This window comes from Lycium ferocissimum, chromosome 11 (assembly GCF_029784015.1).
Source record: "Lycium ferocissimum isolate CSIRO_LF1 chromosome 11, AGI_CSIRO_Lferr_CH_V1, whole genome shotgun sequence".
NCBI classification, from domain to species: Eukaryota; Viridiplantae; Streptophyta; class Magnoliopsida; order Solanales; family Solanaceae; genus Lycium; species Lycium ferocissimum.
The window spans coordinates 17,901,332-17,920,399 of record NC_081352.1 but is presented as its reverse complement, the minus strand read 5'-3'; positions in this window follow the sequence as shown (position 1 = coordinate 17,920,399).

The following is a 19,068-nucleotide window of genomic DNA, read 5'->3' as shown; positions in this document are numbered from 1 at the left end:
TCATCCAACTGAGCCCAGCTCATAACAGTGTTTTCTCAAGTATCATCAATGTATCAATAGTATATCAGAAGGATGAGAATGAGTGCAATGTATGAGTTCAATATCAATAATCAAATCAATATCACAAGTACCACATATGGGTACACCAACAATATCATGAAAAGGCTACACAATAAGCCATAATAGAACGCTATCCTCGTATCAACCGTCAACAAGTAAGATACTACAATATCATGGTCAAGATATATCAATAGTCTCCAATATCTACTATCTCCACGTGGCATCAAGCCAACAACAATAGAGCAAGATAAGTCACAATGCAACAGGATGGCTAACCCCAATCACACAACAGGGCCCAACCTAAGACAATATCCAACCTAACTTCATACCCGAAGGTTTACATGCTTTCTCTGACAATATCATCTAAATATATGCTTCGCTAAATGAAGTATCATCATAGGGTAAACCGTAACCTACCTGGAAGGCCGAACAAAAATATCACCAACAATCACTTCTTAGACTTCCCTTTCCTCTGAGTCTCGAGATAAAGAAAGTCTAGACACATTCAAACCAAGAAATTAGAATCAAGAAGAACATCAAACGAATCCTACTTCTATTCAAGACCTAAATCTCCAACCTATGGGATGGGTTTTATGAACTAGAAGTGTGAAATTAGGAATCTAAATGTTCCAACAAGAAATTAAAGCTCTAGGTGATCAATTCCCATCATTATTAAGCTAGAATAGCCAACAGTTTACTCAAATTCAAATTCTAGGCAAAACCCCCAAATTTGGGTATAAACCCTAACTTCCAATTCCATAAATTTAGCCACTAATTAGGAAGGATCATGAAATAAAGGATTCTATTCATCAATTCAATGCTTAAATAAGCTAACCCAACCAACAAATCATGATTTAGAAGCCTAGAAAGAATAACTCATTAACCCATTTTCTAATCTTCAATCACTTAATGAACTATCAAGATAAATGGATTCTAAGGTGATTATGGACAATGGAATAGTAAAGGGATTAGAAGAACTTACCACCAAGAATTTTGTCCAAGAATATCCTAAAATTTCTCCCAATAGCTCAGTTTAAGAATAGTAATAAATGAGAAACTTAGGGCATTTAACACTTCATTTAATGAACTAACTGCCCGACACCCGCTTCCACAATGAGCTTACCGCTTTAGCGGCACCTCTCCAGCGGTCATGCCCAAATGGTACTTGCTTTTTCAGCGGCAGGGTGACCGTTATAGCGGTACCACTACTGCGGTGCTGGCAGGCACCAGATACAAGAAAAACACCAAGTTTCACATTTCCAATCCTAAATTTTTGACTAATTCCCGAGGCCATCTGCTCACATATCAAATACATAGACACACATAAAAACACGCTACGAGCTCATCGTGGCCTCAGAATTTCCAATGGAGGTCTCGTTGACCGAGTCAACCCCCGATACCTCAATTCCAACTTCCCAACCCAAGTCCCAAAATGCACCCGAGTGGATTGGGAACCAAGCCAGATATGCACAAAAGTTCTAAATGACTATCCAGACCTCTCGGAATTGACAGATTTCCTGAAAAGATCCGTTTACCTAAAAGTCAACTTTGAGTCAACTCATTTTCACTTAAAGCCAAATTTTTTCAAAAAGTCACCCAAATCAACCCCGAACACCTTGAGAAGTGTGTCAATGGTTCCCTTGGGTCAAAAGTGAGCTAACAAGCTCGGGAAAAGGTCAGAAAGTGCCAAAAGACTATAACGACCAAGCGGGTCGTTACATCAGATACCAATTAAACCATCGCTCGTCCTCGACGAAGGAAAAAGAATGAAGAAGTACTTGAATCAGCGAACAACTGAGGATATCGGCTACGCATATCAGACTCAGTCTCCCAAGTGGCCTCCTCAATAGGACGAAGTTTCCATTGTACCTTCACAGAAGCAATGTCCTTTGAACTCAACTTTCGAACCTGCCTATCCAAAATCGCAATAGGCTCCTCCTCACAGGTCAAATTCTCCTCAAGCAATATCGAATCCCAGCAAACAATATAAGTACTATCAGCATGGTACTTCTTCAGCATAGACACATGGAAAATGATGATAGGCTAGGAACATGATCTTTCGAGTTATATTTCACATCTATATTGACTATATTTTAATTCTAATTGAGCTATAATGTAGTATTTTGTACTCATTACCTGTGTTTCTTGTGTAGGACTTAATTCCAAGCAAACAAGTGTGTTTGGTGCTAAGAATTTGGGTTTTAGGACTTTGAAGTCTGGGTAGAAGTCCAAAAAAATAAATCGGGAAGAGTTCGGGTTCGAGGACTGAAAACAATGCCTATGTGAAGAAGCAAATTGGAGGAATTTGCTGAAAAGGAGGTAATTGGAGATGTTAATGTACGTGGAAAACAAATGATGAAGCAATTATTGGATGAAGTGGATAATTTCAAAGGGCAACAATATATTAGTCTACGTGGAATCAAATGCCTGGCAAGATAAAATGGAAGCTACATTGAAATTGTTGCTCATTACATGAAATACATTGCAGTCAACGAATTGAAAATAAATTGCAGAAGTTTTACCCTGCCGCGTCGCTGCAGTTCTGTCCGCTGCCAATTTTTTAGTCTGAATTTTTAAAGGTTATTTTCGTCCGGACGTATTTTTGGAGGGTTTAAATACCTAAAACACACGTTTTTGAGGTATCTATTGGACTGTGACCAAGAGGAGACGGCTGAGAGTTGGATTGAAGATTTTGCAACTTTCTACCATTGATTCAATACGAAAGTTTGGATCAAAAGATGGTTGTAATGACTTCTAGTTTAATTTCTATTTCTTCTATATTATTTTATACTATTATGGAGTAGTTTTCTTATGGGGTTTTGACAGACATGGTGTTTTGAGATTTATTTATAGATTGATTTTGTTCTTGTTAGAATTTCGAATGGGGTTTTGAACGTTTTGCATAAATGTTCTTTATTTTAGTTAATCGAAAGAGAACTATTTTATTGAGTATTTATGCTAGTATGTTGTTATTGAAGTGCAATTCTTGTTAGTAATAGTAAGAGCTTTCTGAGTTGTTCCTTAATCAAGATAGGAAGATATTCGAGAGAAGTTTTCCTGCTATTAAATCTATTCGATAGTTCTAGCATATGTTCTTGAGTTCAAATTAGTCTATTTTTGAAGATATTTAGTTCATTCGAAAGAAGAGTTTGAATCGTGTAGGTAGACTAATTATTCGTTGAAATCGAAAGAGTCAACAAAGCTTCGGAAAAGAACCTAGAATGTTTTATTAATCTTGAATATTTCTTTTGCACCAGTCCTGTCATCCGCCCTTAATTCTCCTATTGATAGTAACCCTTGATCAATTTTCTCATTTTCAGTATTCTTTTAATAGTAAATTAGTTACTCGTGGTTCACACCACAAAACCTCTAAAGATTTGATTTCCTGAATAATACTGAGCAAGACTTTGTTTGATTTATTAGTAACACCAATCCCTGTGGAGACGATCTTAAACTATACTATTTTTGACTAGCAAAGCGCTTAAGGAAATTATATTGTGATTTGCGCTCGTCAGAAAACTGGATGAACACCTGCCAAGCCTGGTGGCAAGGCTAACACATAAGCAACATTGCCTGCACGATCAAGAATCTCAAATGGCCCAATATATCTCGGACTCAACTTGCCTCTGTGAGATCTTCAATAGAACCTGGTCACCAACAGTGAACTCTAAATCCCGGACCTTCCGGTATGCATACATCTTCTGTCGACTCTAAGCTACCAAAATCTTAGCCTGAATAAGCCTAACTCTCTCTCAAGAGACTCTCTCAACAGATCCGTACCCCAAGGTCGAACCTCAAATGCATGGTACAAATGACAGTTTTAATTTTATGCATTACTGATCTGACTACTATGTTTTTTATTAAGTTTATTAATCTTCTGTGCATCTACTCTGTCTTGTGCTAAATTATGTGCTTGCTTGTATCTCTCACACCCATGATTGTGTTGCCAGTGTGGCTCTGAGTAAGTAATGCTGAACTTCATTTTCCCCATTCTAACTATCCTTTTTGTTGATGCCAAAAGGGGGAAATAATTGATGAAGAAATATGAAGATGGAGACTTGTAATAAGGAATAATAAGGAAGATCACCTTGTGTCATGCTTGAAATTGGTGAAATTAGGAAATGAGCGTAGAAGGGAGGAAGACCAGATATGTGTGTCACTTGAAATACGTTGCTATGCTTCTTACTTGTAATACGCTGCTATGTTTCTTTTCAAAAATGGTCTGTGTCACAAGGGGAATGAGTGGGATCTATCTCTCAGGGGGAAATAGCAGCAGGGCAAACGAGTGGGATCGAGCTTCTCAAGGGGAATAGCGTATCTAAGTTTGTCATCATCAAAAAGGGGGAAATTGATAGGAAATGTCATATTCCATGTTTTGATGACTATCAAACTATGAAGAACCAGAATGAGACCCGATCCTCCGAATTTTGCTCTTTTCATACAAGCTACGGTATGTCTACGATGTGACCACAAGCTAACCGTAAAATAGCAACTGCTCACTGTACAACAATCTAGTATAAAAGCAACATGTTGCAAGGTTTTTTGGTATGTCTTGGAAAATCTAAATTCACAACAAAAGCTTAGCCGTCACAAGGTTATTCAAGTACCATCAAAGATAAAGCTACAACAGATTGAAGGACTAGCTCGTTATGAAGGAAGATACTTCAAGTTCTTAAGCTGTTGAGCTTTGTCATTTGAGCTAAAACTGTAAACCTACTCTTCCCAAAATGGAAGATGTGTGTAGGTTTCTTAAAGTCTGAAGTTTGCTTCCACAAGCTCTTGAGTGATGCACTAGGCTAGAGTTAGCTTAGTTGTATTTTTTGAATTCTCAAAGGATACCCTCAAGTGGTACACTAGGCTAGAGTTAGTGTAGGTGTATTAGTAGTCCTTAGCTAGAGTTAGCTAAGTGGAGTGGCTTGTAATAGGAGTATTGCAAGTGCGGAGGGACTACGGGGGTTAGTTCCTAGGTTGCATAATCATTATTGTAAGGGTGAAGGATTATGAGAGTTAATTCCTAGCTTACGATAGAGTTGTAAACTAAAGTTGCTCGGTCTAGTGGAGTTGAAATCCTACTAGGGCAGTTCGTGGTTTTTAATCCTTTGAGCAAGGAGTTTTCCACGATAAAATCTTGCCTTCTGTACTTACTGCCTTTGTCTCAGGAAACTGGTAGATAATCAGGTCCCTCATATACTGTTTGTTGAGGGCACAGCCGATAACAATAAGTCATTTAGAGGTCATGTGGATATTTCCAGCCATGATTAAGTGAACCTTTTTCAACATATTAAGCAAAGGGTAGCTTTATGAATGTTATGAATCTTGGACCTAACTGAACTCCAAATATTAGCTCAAGAGTTGGGGATTACCTAAGCCATATTAAAGAGAGTACCCATCTCTTCAGGGGCCGATTTGAAAAGAAGTATGGGTTTACCTAAGAAACATAAAAAACTTTATTTGGAGTCCATATATCAGTTAAAAGTACATAGAAAATAGATTATTTATGTAGCAATCAATTTAACTTGCAATGTACTTTGAATTGAATATAGAACAAATTTAAACATTCTAACCCTCCCGCCCATCCATAAAACATAGAGAGAAAAACAAAAGGAAAAAAAATAAATGCGTTCTTCTAGAACAACATTAATATCACTGGTTTCAAATTCTACCAAACCGAAAAGGGAATGAAAGCATTTCACTATTTCAATTTATTTCAAAATAGCTACTATTTCTAAGGATTATAAAGCTCAATATTCAAGTGTTTGTCATACTTAAAGCAACTTACAGAAAAAATTAAAAGAGGCGATGCACATAACAAAATTTCAGTACTATTACAAGCACTAGAAAAAAAAAGACTGCAACATTGCAAATGAATAACAGAAACACATGTGCAGTTTTTCCTCAGATAGACTAATGATACTGGCAGACCAGAAAATTTTAATCTACTCTGGAAATCAACAATTCTTTTATTTTTTGGGAAATCAACAATTCCAGATTTAATATCTGTATAAATAGTTCTGACACGGAGAAGAATACAAACTAATCAGATTCCACTATCTCTGCTTAAGCTAGACCCTAGTGTAGGTTGGACTTGTAAGATCTCCGCCTTTTCACTTTGGTTCTTTTGAACGGGCTTCAATGTTGAACTTTTTGGTTCCATAAGGGACGCTAAAAAGGCATCTCTGAAATCCGTTTCATATCATGTCTAGATACAAAACCACTCATTCCAATTTTTTTCCTCAAGCGACATGGCGTTAGCCTGTTGCTTCAAGAATGAAAGCTTTGGGTGAAGACTAAATGAAGCAAATTTATCTCCTCCCCATATTGCTACTTCTCTTTCCACCATTAGCTCTCTTCTTACTTCGAATTCCAACATGCATCTTCGAGCAACCTTTTTCTGCAATGATCTCTTCCCTAATATGTTCCTTCTCAATCTCTCTCGTCATTGCCTCATGCGTATTGCTATAGTCTTGATAACAATTGAATAACTGACCTATACGATCTCTTTTTTTTACTTTTTGTTTTGTTTATTTAGTTGATTGGTTACTTGTCCCTTCGTATTGGTTAGTCATTCAATTGTTTTCAAGATTCTAGCAATGCGCATGAGCCAATGAGAAGAGAGATTGAGAAGGGACGTATTAGGGAAGAGATCATAGCAGAAGAGGTTGGTCGAAGATGCATGTTGGAGTTCGAAGTAAGAAGAGAGCTTATGATGGAAAGAGAAGTAGCAATGTGGGGAGGAGATAGATATGCTTCATTGAGTTTTCACCTAAGGCTTCCATTTTTTAAGCAACAGACTACCACCATGTCGCTTGAGGAGAAGATTGGAATGAGTTTTTTTTTTTTTTTTATCTAGACATGACGTAAAATAGATTTTAGAGATGCCACTTCAGCATCATGTTGTGGAACCAAAAGTTTCAACATTAAAGCCCATTCAAAAGAACCAAAGTACAGATGTAGAGATTTTACAAATGCAACCCACTTTATGGCCTCAGCTTAAGGTGAGACAGGGGAATCAATGCTGGTTTGTATTCTTCTTCGTGTCGGTATTGTTTATATGGATATTCTCTTGAATTGCTGATTTCCATAAAAAAAAATTGTTAGTTTTTAGAGTAGATGAAAATTTTCTGATCCAGTATCGGTTGTCTGAGGGAATTACTTCACACGCGTCTTTGTTATTCACTTACAATGCTACAGTCTTTCTTGTTTTTTGTATGTCTTGTAACTGTACTGAATTTTTTTATGTGCATTGCCTCTTTCAAGTTTTTCTGTAAATTACTCATGTATGACAAATATTTGAATTTTGAACTTTAAAATCCTTAGAAATAGTTGCTATATTGAAACCGAATGAAGTAGTGAAAAGCTTTTGTTCCTTTTCAGTTTGGTAGAAGCTTGAAACTAGTGATAATCCTGTTCCGGAAGAAAATGCGTTTACCTTTTTTCTTTTGTTTTGCTCTCTGTTTTTATGGATGGGCGGGCATGCGTTAGAATGTTTAAGTTTGCTCTTTATTCAATTCAAAAAACATTGCAAGTTAAGTTGTTATAATCTATTTTCTATGTACTTTTATCTAATTGGCATAGGGTCTCCCGACAAAGTTTTTCGTGTTTCTTAGGTAACCCATACTTTCTTTCAATTGGCCCGTTAAGGAATGAGGGGTCTCTTTAATAGATTGAGAAATCCTCACCTCTTGAGCTAACTTTTGGGGTTGAGTTTCCCACAATCCATAGCATTCATAATGCTACCCTTTGTTCATAATGTTGATAAAATGTACTCTTTGCTCATAATGATGATAAATAACAATGAATCATGGCTGGAAATATCCACGTGACCTCTAAAAATCTTCAGAATTTTAGTGATATGTCATGACCCAAATTAATAGGCCGTGAAGGAACTAACTACCCCGAGTTAGTAAGCCATCCACAACTAATGCTTAAAGCAGTTAACCAGAGAATTAAGTGAAATAAGCATACAAGTCCAGTTCTAGTCATTAAACACCTTATAGTCATAAACTGCGGAAATAAAAATACAACTATCCCCGAATACGGTGTCACTAGTACAAGAACGACTAAATGAAATATAAGTCTAGGAATATAGCCTGAAAATATGTAAGTTATCCAAAACAAAAGAGAGAAATAAAGATAACCAAAGAAGATTCGGTGTCATGGATCAATTGATAGCTCACCCCGAATCGTCTAGATGGTCACCTCAATGGCCGGTAACGTCTCAAGATCCACTCGTACCAGGAATATATTCTGCACACAAAAAGAGTGCAGCAAGTGTAGCGTGAGTACGGAAAAGAACGTGTACTCCACAGCATCATCGACTGACCCTAACTAAAACGGAGACGAGGGATGGCCTAGTGACTACTTCCACACTTAGCCGTTATTAGTCCACAATAATAATAAGATACACAATGCTCACTATAATCTTTGTTACAAGCCTAAGTGGAACTTCTAATCTACAAGTCCATAAGGTAACCAAATAAGCATCTAAGTCCTTGGTCCGTCAAATAACCAAATAAGCATCTAAGTCCTTAGTCCGTTAATTATCCAAAGGCAGCTAGAGGCAATCCAAACAACAAATCAATAAGTGATACAACACAGAAACCAACAGAATATATGATGTGCAAATGTATGCAATGCAATGCAAGGCCTATATCCATCTCCGGGTACACACATGATCGAACATTAACGAATCGTGACCCATGGGGGACTCGCGAGGTCCATATACCAGCTCAGAACTGTTTCATTTCAGGTTTCCTAGCCCTTAGGCTTCCAATTCATCAAACACAATATGTAGGCTTACAATACCTATCACTTGGCCAATCTGGCTCATATCACTATCACCACTCCGTCTGGAACCATTTCCCCTCGGACTTTACACACGTATCCTCAATGCTCATGAAATATAATAAACATCATGAATATGGCATGCACAACAATAAATAGTCAATGCAAGAAATAACGACTCAACCTTTAGCTCTTTTCCACTTTTAAACGGGTATTAAGAGTGATGAAAACACATAATCACAATGAAACAGGTAGTAAGCATAGAAACAGTAAATAAGGGACCTCATATCCCAATCACAGACGCCAATCAATCTATGCTATCAACTAATGCCCTAAGCATGGCATTCAGACCGGACTATACAAAGGAAATTACATAACTACCCTTATCATGGCACCGATACCCGATATAAGTGCTCGTCACCTCACAAGTATCGATACCCCCTTAATTACCCCATTAGCCCCTCTTCATTAGTCCAATTAAAACAACCATGATGCCCAAGCTAAGCTTCATAGACTCAACATGCGTAGGATAGAAGTCCGACCGTCACTGCTCCTTGCCTTTTTGTAACACCTCCGAATGATCCCAATATGTTCAAACACGGACTATACGTAAGAATATGAGTCAAACGATTTCCATATTACCTTATAAAAGATTCGTGCTTAGCAAGTCAACCAAATACCCCGTTCCAAACCTCGAAGGTCAAATATGTGATTTCGTTGGAAAAATTGAGTTGAATAAGGTCAAATTTTTATTCTAGGAAATCATACAAATCCAATGATACTCATATTAGCATACTTAAATCCGAACCCAAATACGAACCTGAAATAGTCAAACCCGAGCTCCAAGGGCAAAATTAGAATTTCAACAGAAATTTACCTTACCCATAGTCTAAATAGTAAGAATCTCAAAAATCTTTGAAATCCATTCAGAAATTAACCTTCAATTTGATAAATTACTTGAAAACCCATTTTCATGGAAAAACCTCAATTTTCAGAGATCAAATCATGATTCTATGATGAAAATCTCAATAATCAAAGGTAGAATGATAAAAGGAATGTTAGATACTTTCCCCCACGAAGAATCTTGAAGATCCCTTCCAGAATCTCCCAAATCAAAGCTCCCAAGCTCCACAAATGGAGAAAAATGGCCTATTCCCGACTCTGGTTGATTTTAATACCTAAAGCCTGATTAGCGCTATCGCGCTGGCCCAGGCGATTGCGCTCAATCCTAAGAAATTACAAAGCACAATTGTGCACTTTGAGCGCTGATAACGCTGACCAACTTTTTTCCTTCAACGCAATTGCACTACATTGACCAACTTTTCCTTAGATATATGAAATTTCTGGTTTCTTTAAATCTTAGAGTTAACACTCGAAACTCATCCGGAACCTCTCGGACACAAACCAAATATGCATTTCACTCATAATACACACTGCGAACTCGCTCGTGCACTCGAATTCCCAAAAGAGGTCATCTTGACCTGGTCCAACCCAACCGCATTAAAACTAAAATTCAAACCAAATGATAGAAATGCCCCCGAGCCCCTCATGAACCGATCCAACTACTCAACCAAGTCATGATCGACATTTCAGACCTAATGGAATTGACAAAATTTCCAAAAGGACCTATTTACCCCCGATGTTGTCTTTGGTCAACCCAACACTTCTAAGTTCTCAAAAATTTCATTTTCTCTCTCAAATCACACCCGAAAGCCTCGGGATTTGAGCCACACATCCCAACAAGTCAAACATACTTTAATGAAGCTAGGGGAAGGGTCAAAAGGGGTATAGTACAAACAACTAAAACGACCTAACGGATCGTTACATGCTAATTACAAAATAACTTACTTTTTTTCAACATTGTTTGAGGCTCATCCAAGTGATTGATACTTTGAAATCTTCTCTTTCAACATGTATGTCAGACAAGGGGCCTTTCAGCTACTGAATCCTGAATTTACACAAACTAATCTCTTGTTGGTGAATAGGCTATTGTTTATCTTAGGCCAACATATGTAACAGGGTTTTTTCCCTGGCAGTTGGTGGCCGTATGTAATGACCTGTTAGGTCATTGTGGAAATTTCGCTGGTTTCATTAGATTTGAAATGACGAAAATAGGCTAGTTGTGTATTTGGATCGATTCCCGAGGGACTTGGGGGTATTTTTGTCATTTGGTTGGAATGTTGGTTCTTGGTCGTTCGGGGTTGACTTGATCAACGAGACCTCTTTTTGGAATTTTGAGTGCACGAGTGAGTTCGTAGCGAGTTTTTACATATGTCTGCATATTCGGTTTGTATCGGGGAGAGTCTCGGGATTTGGGGGTGTGAGAGTCAAAATCAGTTTTTGCTATTCTGGTGTTTTCGCTTTGGCGGAGGGAGTTCCACCCCTATAGGACTGCTCCTACGAGAGGAGGCTCGCATGAGCAAGGGTTGGGTGATTCGGTCTATCCCCGCTTTTGCGAAGATTATTCCGCACAAGCAATGGCGCTGCTGTGAGGAATTTTTGCCGCTGCAAAACTGGATTGTTTAATGAATTTACGCCTCGGCGAGGTTTCTTCCTCCGAAGAGTGTGCGCAGGTGCGATAATAAGGGCGCAGGAGCGAGAAATCGCTGAACAGAATACTATTTAGTATCCCTTTACACTTAGACCTATCATTCAAAACCCTTAAGTCTTGAAAGCGTTTTTAGAGGTGATAAAGGAAATTTCAAGGAGGAACTATTGGGTCAGTCTTCTAAACTTGATATTATGATTATTCCCATGATTTAGATTCATAATCCATGCTTAGAATGCTAGAATTAAAAAGGAAATTGAGGGGTTTTGGAAACTAACCTAAGAATTGGGGGTTTTGGTAGTTGAGCATGACGTGGTGATTATTAATGGATGATTTTTGATTTATGAGTTATATTAAGTATGAGGAACATGATTCTAGGTTCAATTTACTATTTTTCCCTTTTGGGTTCTGAATCCTAATTTTAGGGCTTAATTTGGGGATTTGGATTTATGTAGCAATATGGGTGTTAACGGATTCGTATTCTAACGGATAATCCATATTTGATTTTATCATTCAGAACGGCAAGCGGGCTTTATGATTCGAGATTCGGCATTCCAGGCAAGTTGAGACCTTGCACTCTTTCTTGAATGTGTTGTTGGCTAAAAAGGAATCTAATAAGAGGTTTATGGGTTAATTAATGGGGGTCCGATACTTGTGAGGTAACGAGCACTAGTATCGGATACCGGTCTTCATGTTAAGGGTATTTGCGCGCTTTCAATTGTATAGTTGGTCTGAATTCCATGCTTTGGGCACTAGCTGATAGATTAGTACGATCCTTTGGATCTATGATTGGGGTCTGATGCCCCTACTTTACGTCTCTTATTATTGCTTGTCTGATTTGCTTGTGTGCACATCACTCATATATCCTCATTGAGAATGAAAAAGAAACTAAAAGGTAAAGCCTTTATGATAATGAGAACTTAAGAATGTATTTCATTCGTATATATTTGCCCTTGATTTGATGTATGCCATATTCATACTTTATATGTATTTCATGCATACTATTTGAGGATATTATTGTGAGTCTGAAGGGATCTAGTTCCGGACAAGTGATGATGCTTTAGCGCGTTCTGTTGACAAATGGGTCCAGTCGGCTAAGTGACAAGTTCTTGAGACATGATATGTGGAAAACCGTGATCCGAGTGTGCTACTTTTTGGTGCGGTGATATATGGGCCTCATGAGCCCCCATAGATCACAATTTGTTGACATTCGAACGTGTGTATATCGAGAAGTGGAGTAAAGGCCTTGCATTGCATTGCATAGCATCCATTCATTCCTTATGTTGTTTGTTGTGAATATTCGTATTGACTTGTCTAATATTGATATCTACCTGCTATGTGAGTTTAACTGTTGAAATATGATTATCCTGTATCTCGGACTAATGGCAGACTAGTGTGGTTGTAGTATCGTAAACTAAACCCTCGTCTCCATTCTGAACTGGGTCGGTAAACGATGTTGTTGAGCAACCGTTGATTATTGTACTCACGCTACACTTGCTGCACCTTTTTGTGTGCAAATTCGGTCCTCAGTACTAGTGGAGCTCATGACCATTAGGCTGCCCGTTAGGAGGTTTCCTGAGAGACTGGGGTGAGCACCATGGTTCTGGAGAGCTCCAAACTCTCTTCCATTTATTACTTTCTGTCTTTCCTCATTTCAGCCAGTTCCATTGATGTATTTCAGACTATTTTTACTCTTTAGTAGTCCTTGTATGTGGGTGACATCAGATTTTGGGATAAGTGTGATAACTTACTAAGTATCTTATTTAAGATTGTTTAAGACTTGAAAATTGGCTTGTATGATTTAATTCCGCATTTAGTTTTCCACTTAAAAAGGGGTACGTTAATGGCTTGTGTTGGCTTACTAGCACGGTGGGGCTAGTGCCATCACGACTAGAGATTTTGGGTCATGACACCGTATTACTTGTGAATCAATTGGTGAAGTCATTTCTGACATGGGCAGGCCAGTTGTTGACCTGCTAGAATCAAGATTATTCGTTTGGGTTTCAAAACCATGTGATGGTTTTGCAATTTCTTTTCTGGTGTGATCTTCCAAACATCAGAAATAGATTGTAATTTACAGATGCATCTATCTTCGGTCGTTGATTTTCATGTGTGGGTTCATCTAAAGGGTAGGCCACCTTGTTTTGAGTGCAAGGCATTTGCTCTATCTACACAAGGACATTCCTCTTTCTGTCTGCTTAAGTGGTGGAAGCGTTAAGCTGCTTATGCACATCTAACAGAATTAGCCTGTCTTTAGAAAAGTACACACAGTTTATCAAACAAATGTTATCACCTACTATTATATTTGTAAAAGTTCTGCAAATTCTTCTTTAGCTCTTGGAGTGACATCTCTCCAACACAAGTTGAGTGACAATTTAAACCTTACTATCAAACACTATTCTAACAACATTTTTATGTACAAAGAGATAAATATACATTGCTTTTTTCCTCACATTTCATTATTGCTTTTTTCCTCACATTTCATTATTTACCTTATTTTGAAATGTCCAAAAAGTTTCTAAATACAATTAACCAACGTTTACCGTTCCCCTATAAATGTTACTTTATTAGAAATTTTATATCTTTCATGTGTTCTTAATTCAAAGGTTTCAAACTTTTCCCATACACTATAATTGCTTATTTCTTATTTTAAGCTCACGTTCATGAAGTTTTTAAAAGGCTTAATTTGGCAACCATTATATTGAGTTAAAAGATTGTATCTCCTTATTTTGGTCGACGTAATGGGATTTCAATGACAGTTCCAGCTTCTGATAACAAATTCAAGCATGGTTTCGGGCGATGATCATTGCTTCCATGACGGTTTATAGGTTTCTGTTACCTTTTTTTTTTTTTTTTTTTTTTTTTTTTCATTTCTTTTACAATTCATTTACTATTAGTGATTATTCCTCTCAAATTCTTTTCTACTTATATAAAGTAATTAGGGATCAAGATATTTCCTTTTTTTTTTTGGCTCAAATTTTCACTTATTATCATGTTGTATCTCTATTCTCTTATGGATTTCTTCAACAAATATCAACTGCAGTAATGATTTTTTGCAGACCCAATTACCGCTGCAATCATTTGTTGCTGGCTTGTCCTCCAAAGTGTTAGGTAGTTTTAGTGATATGCTATGAATCTATTAAATATACATCCATGTTATCCTTTATAGCTGAGGTTACTGTCCTAAGAGTGATTTTGGAAAATGAAAGTCAAATGTGCCTTATGTTTTGTATATGTTATCGTCTTTTAATTACAACTAGTTGAACTATGTATTGTGATTTTGTTGCTCTTACTTTGAGATCACTGGCTGCACTTTGAGTTCCGGATCTGGGCAGAAGGTATTGAACCCTTTTACAGTAAAATGCTTTGTTAACACCACTATAACATGTTGAAGGAATGCACACTACTTTTTTTTCTTGAACATGTAAAGAGAAAGCGAACTACTTAACGCATGTATTTTCATGGCGAAGTTACTTCAATAGCTTATTGGATGACATTGACTTAGCCTCGTGCTCTTTCGCTAAAATTAGCTTTGGATACTGCTAAGGGTCAGGCCAATCCAAAACTATTTCAGTGGATATTTGTGTTTGAGAAATTTGGATGTGCTCAGAGAGATCCTCTTTACCGAGCCAATTCTCGACACATTCTCTCTATGTTTCTGGACTGAAAAAAGTTGTGAGAACCAACATATTGTCTAGGCGGCAGAGGTTTCTTTGGATGTCCATTCCAGTTTCACTAGATTTCAACTTCCCTACCAGTGAGAGCAAAGAGGCCACTCTTGATTACCTGGCTTCCTTCCACAGAGAACTTTATTATTGGAGGTCTTGTGAGAAAATTCAGAAATTCAGTGTGGGGAGCCTTAGGTACAAGGAGCGTTATGCTAAGATGTTGATTTATGGCTACATTTTGCTACTAAAGTTGATGAATTTACACCTGGACTTTTCTGTATAAATGACGAAATATATGAGTTTCCTCGCCTTTGCATATAAAAATGCATCGTTGAGGAAATTGGGTTTATGGCACTGCCAACTGAACCCTTGTGGTAATGTTCATTGGAGTAGTCTTGTTTCTCTTTCAATTGGGTATGTGGAATTGACAGATGGTGTCATGGAAAATGTATTATCCGGTTACCCTAACTTGGAGTGCTTGGAACTAAATCAAGTTTGGAGCATACAATGTTTGGAAATTAGCTCCGTGAATCTGAGAGAATTTACCTTACAAGACTACTACAGTAAAAATCATGATCTTTGGCTCGAAATGTTAGCCCCATATACTCAACATTTGGGACTTGTGCACTGAGATACGCATCACGCAGAGAAATGTGGTTGCACTTGTTACTACAATCCTTAGTATAAATTTTGATTTTGAGGATGAAGAACGAACTTATAGAAGGAATGCAGCAATTTGAAGAACTTTTTCATAGTGTTTATCATGTCGAGAATCTTGACATGACAAAAGTAGTGGCACTACTTAAGATAATCTGATAACTAAGTTGGTAAGTAGATTATTATCTCAAGGCCAATATGGTTGGAAAGTGGTAGTAGATTGAAGTTTGAACAAAATATTGGATGATTAACTCTAGAATAAGGAGTTTTCAATGTAGAGAACAACAGGTAAAATTTGGATTGATTTACATTAACCATACTATTTAAGTCATGTTGATGGGCTTTTCCAAGTGGTTAAAGGTACATTGTTGGATTCTCAAACCAACCATGAACACTTTGATGTGGCTAAACACAGTCGTATAGTCCAAGTTGTTTTTGTGAATTATTCAGCAATTTTCATTTCATTTATTATGTATGTCATATTTGCTTGTTTTGACATATTCTGGTTTGTCTATTTCTTTTTTTTTTCTTTTTTTTGTAAGTGCTTGTCCATCCTTGAGTTGAAAGGGTGGCAGTCTTCTCCACCATCAAGCCGGATATTCTTAGAACTTAGCGCAGCCTTAAATCAGTTAGAGTTTCCTGGAATTTGCAGCTTTCTACAGAGTTCATCGGATCTTGAGACATTGGTCATTGACTGGCATGGGTGCAATCACAAACCAAGAGTAAGTTTCTTTTAGGTCTATATTTTTGTTACTTCATGTTACCCATATCAAACAATTATTAGTAGTAGAAGAAGATGATATATATCAACATATTTCTGATCTTGAGTACCACACCAGTAGTATAGTTTATAGATAATGATAAAATGTTACAAAGAGGGGACTTGACTGCCTCACCTGTTCAAAACATGTAAGAATGGAACCGAATCCTCAAGTCTAGGGAAGATTAATGAGGTTCAATCTTTGACTAAAGTGTAGGAGATAAACCTATAATGTGTAAGAAAAAATTGGGTTTTTGTAGAGGGGAGGACTCTCATTTACAATGTGGAACATAAATAGCTTAAGTACTTAATGAGCTATAAAACAATAGCTTCTAACTTGTGGATAGGAGTGTTCTCAGGTAACATGAGAGTTGATTGAAGGATCTAACCGGGAAGTTCATCTTGTTGCATTTCTTTGGGCTTCTTTCGAATTCTGAAGGAAGAGAGTTGCCACTTGTCAACCCTTAAGTTCCCTCTAACTTCTCTTGGTAGGGAGTTAAAGATAAAAATTTCTTCTATGCATCCACTAGGTGAATTTATCCTAAAGAATCAGCCAGACAATTGGCTTCTCTGTTACATATACTAGAAATTGTAATAGAAAAGAAATAATGGAGGTTTGTGACGATGTTTTACATTTGGTTGGGCATTACTGCAACATTGCCTATTGATAAATCTCTAACATTAGGTATTATTGAATTTTTTAAGTTGATTCAATTGTGAAATAACATGACTTGCGTGTCTAGGGAATAGTTTCTTCAAATTGAATTCTCCCAGGATGCATCTATTCAATTTAATTCTGATCTTTTTTTCTTTGGTCAGAACAGAAAAGATTTTCATTTGACCAAGCAATTCATTTATGTACAAACTAGCTCGTTTGGGCTACAGAGCTAGACTCTCAAGTAAGTTAAAACAAATCAGAAAAAAATCACTAAACACCTGAGATTGCATAAGTTATCAACAACTAGAAGCCTAATCACTTTCCAGGAAGGGTATTAAAACTCTAGCTTCTTCATTTAGCAGCAAAACTCATTGGTTTCTAATATGGAAAACTATTAAGCTCCAAGATGCTTTTCTAGGTGCCTTACTTTTGCCCCACAATATGTAATTGTAGAACAATCTCCCTAACTATCTCCTGTGGTCCTTTTACAAGCTGGTTAAATCTATTATTGTTCCTCTCAAATTAGACAGCTTAGATAGTAGCAGCAAAGAGAAATCCAGCATCAAAGTTTTAAGCCTTTGTCTGCTTGATCAAAGAAGATAGCCACCTGATTTCCTCTCATCCAATTGCCAATATTTCTGTTATAATCCAATGACATTAGTAGTGTAGTCCAAATGCTTTTGGAGTAAAGACAGACAAAAAAGAGATGTGAGTAAGTTTCCTCCATTCCTGAAGAGCAAAAAACATGTCACGACCCAAACTGATGAGCTGTGACGAGTGCCTGATCGCAAGTGACCACACACCCCTATACTCAAATCTGGGTAACAAGGGCCCATACATAAATCAAATCAACTTATGTCAATCGAAACAGCAGACATCACGTTTGAACTCGTGATTAACTGGTATATAAATATATGCTGAAAGAACGGTGCGAGCCGACTAGGCCATGACATATACTATACACAAAAGAATAGAAGCCAACAAGGCTACATCATCTGTCAGATACATACAATCGTTTACAGCGTACCTCACCGGAATAACGTCGTAGAAAGCGACAGTACAGTGCCTCGTCATACCTATACGCATATACATCTCAAAAGAATGGCATACAAATAGACTCAGCCTCCGAATCAAACGCGAGCGCACCGACCACCGCCGATAGAGGTCCTACTAAGAAAGATCGTCAAGATGTTCACCGAATCGGGGCATGAACGCAGCCCCCCGAGAATAAAGAGTCAAGACGTGATAATGCACCTGAGTATGTAAAGCATAAGAGTAATACAGAACATAAGAATCATGTCGAGTCCAAAACTCAAAAGCCAAACCGATCGTTCGAATGCATCCGTACGATCGAGAATCGAAAGTATCTACATAAATCCGATAACCCATAATGCCGTGGGCATATAATATGCATGCTCTCAATGATAATCATGCTCATGTATATATATAGGTCATAGTACCGAGGAACGTCCAGCCCGATCGATCCATTATCTCATACCCTATCCTCTCTCCAAGGGCCATCCTCTATATATATATATATATATATATATATATATATATGCTGCGGAACGTGTAGCCCGATCCATATATCATCATCATGGTACACTACCGATCGGTGTAGTAGTCGCGTATATAACGCCTATACCTTTCCCCATACCCTATACATATATAATATTCGTGGTGATAAAATGCCTTTTGGTCACGGTCAATACATATGAATATATGAACGCAATGTATGTATAAACTCGAGTACATAAACTCTCTAGAGGATACATGATGGTCGTACTATCTCCGATGAACATCTTTTGAGCTAACATCATCAATATAAGAAATCTCAAGACCCATGAACAGAAGGAACAATCATAAACGGGGTATAGGAAAATCAAAGACTGCAGTACTCCTAGTGCTTCTAAGAGTAGAGTAATATGGAAGC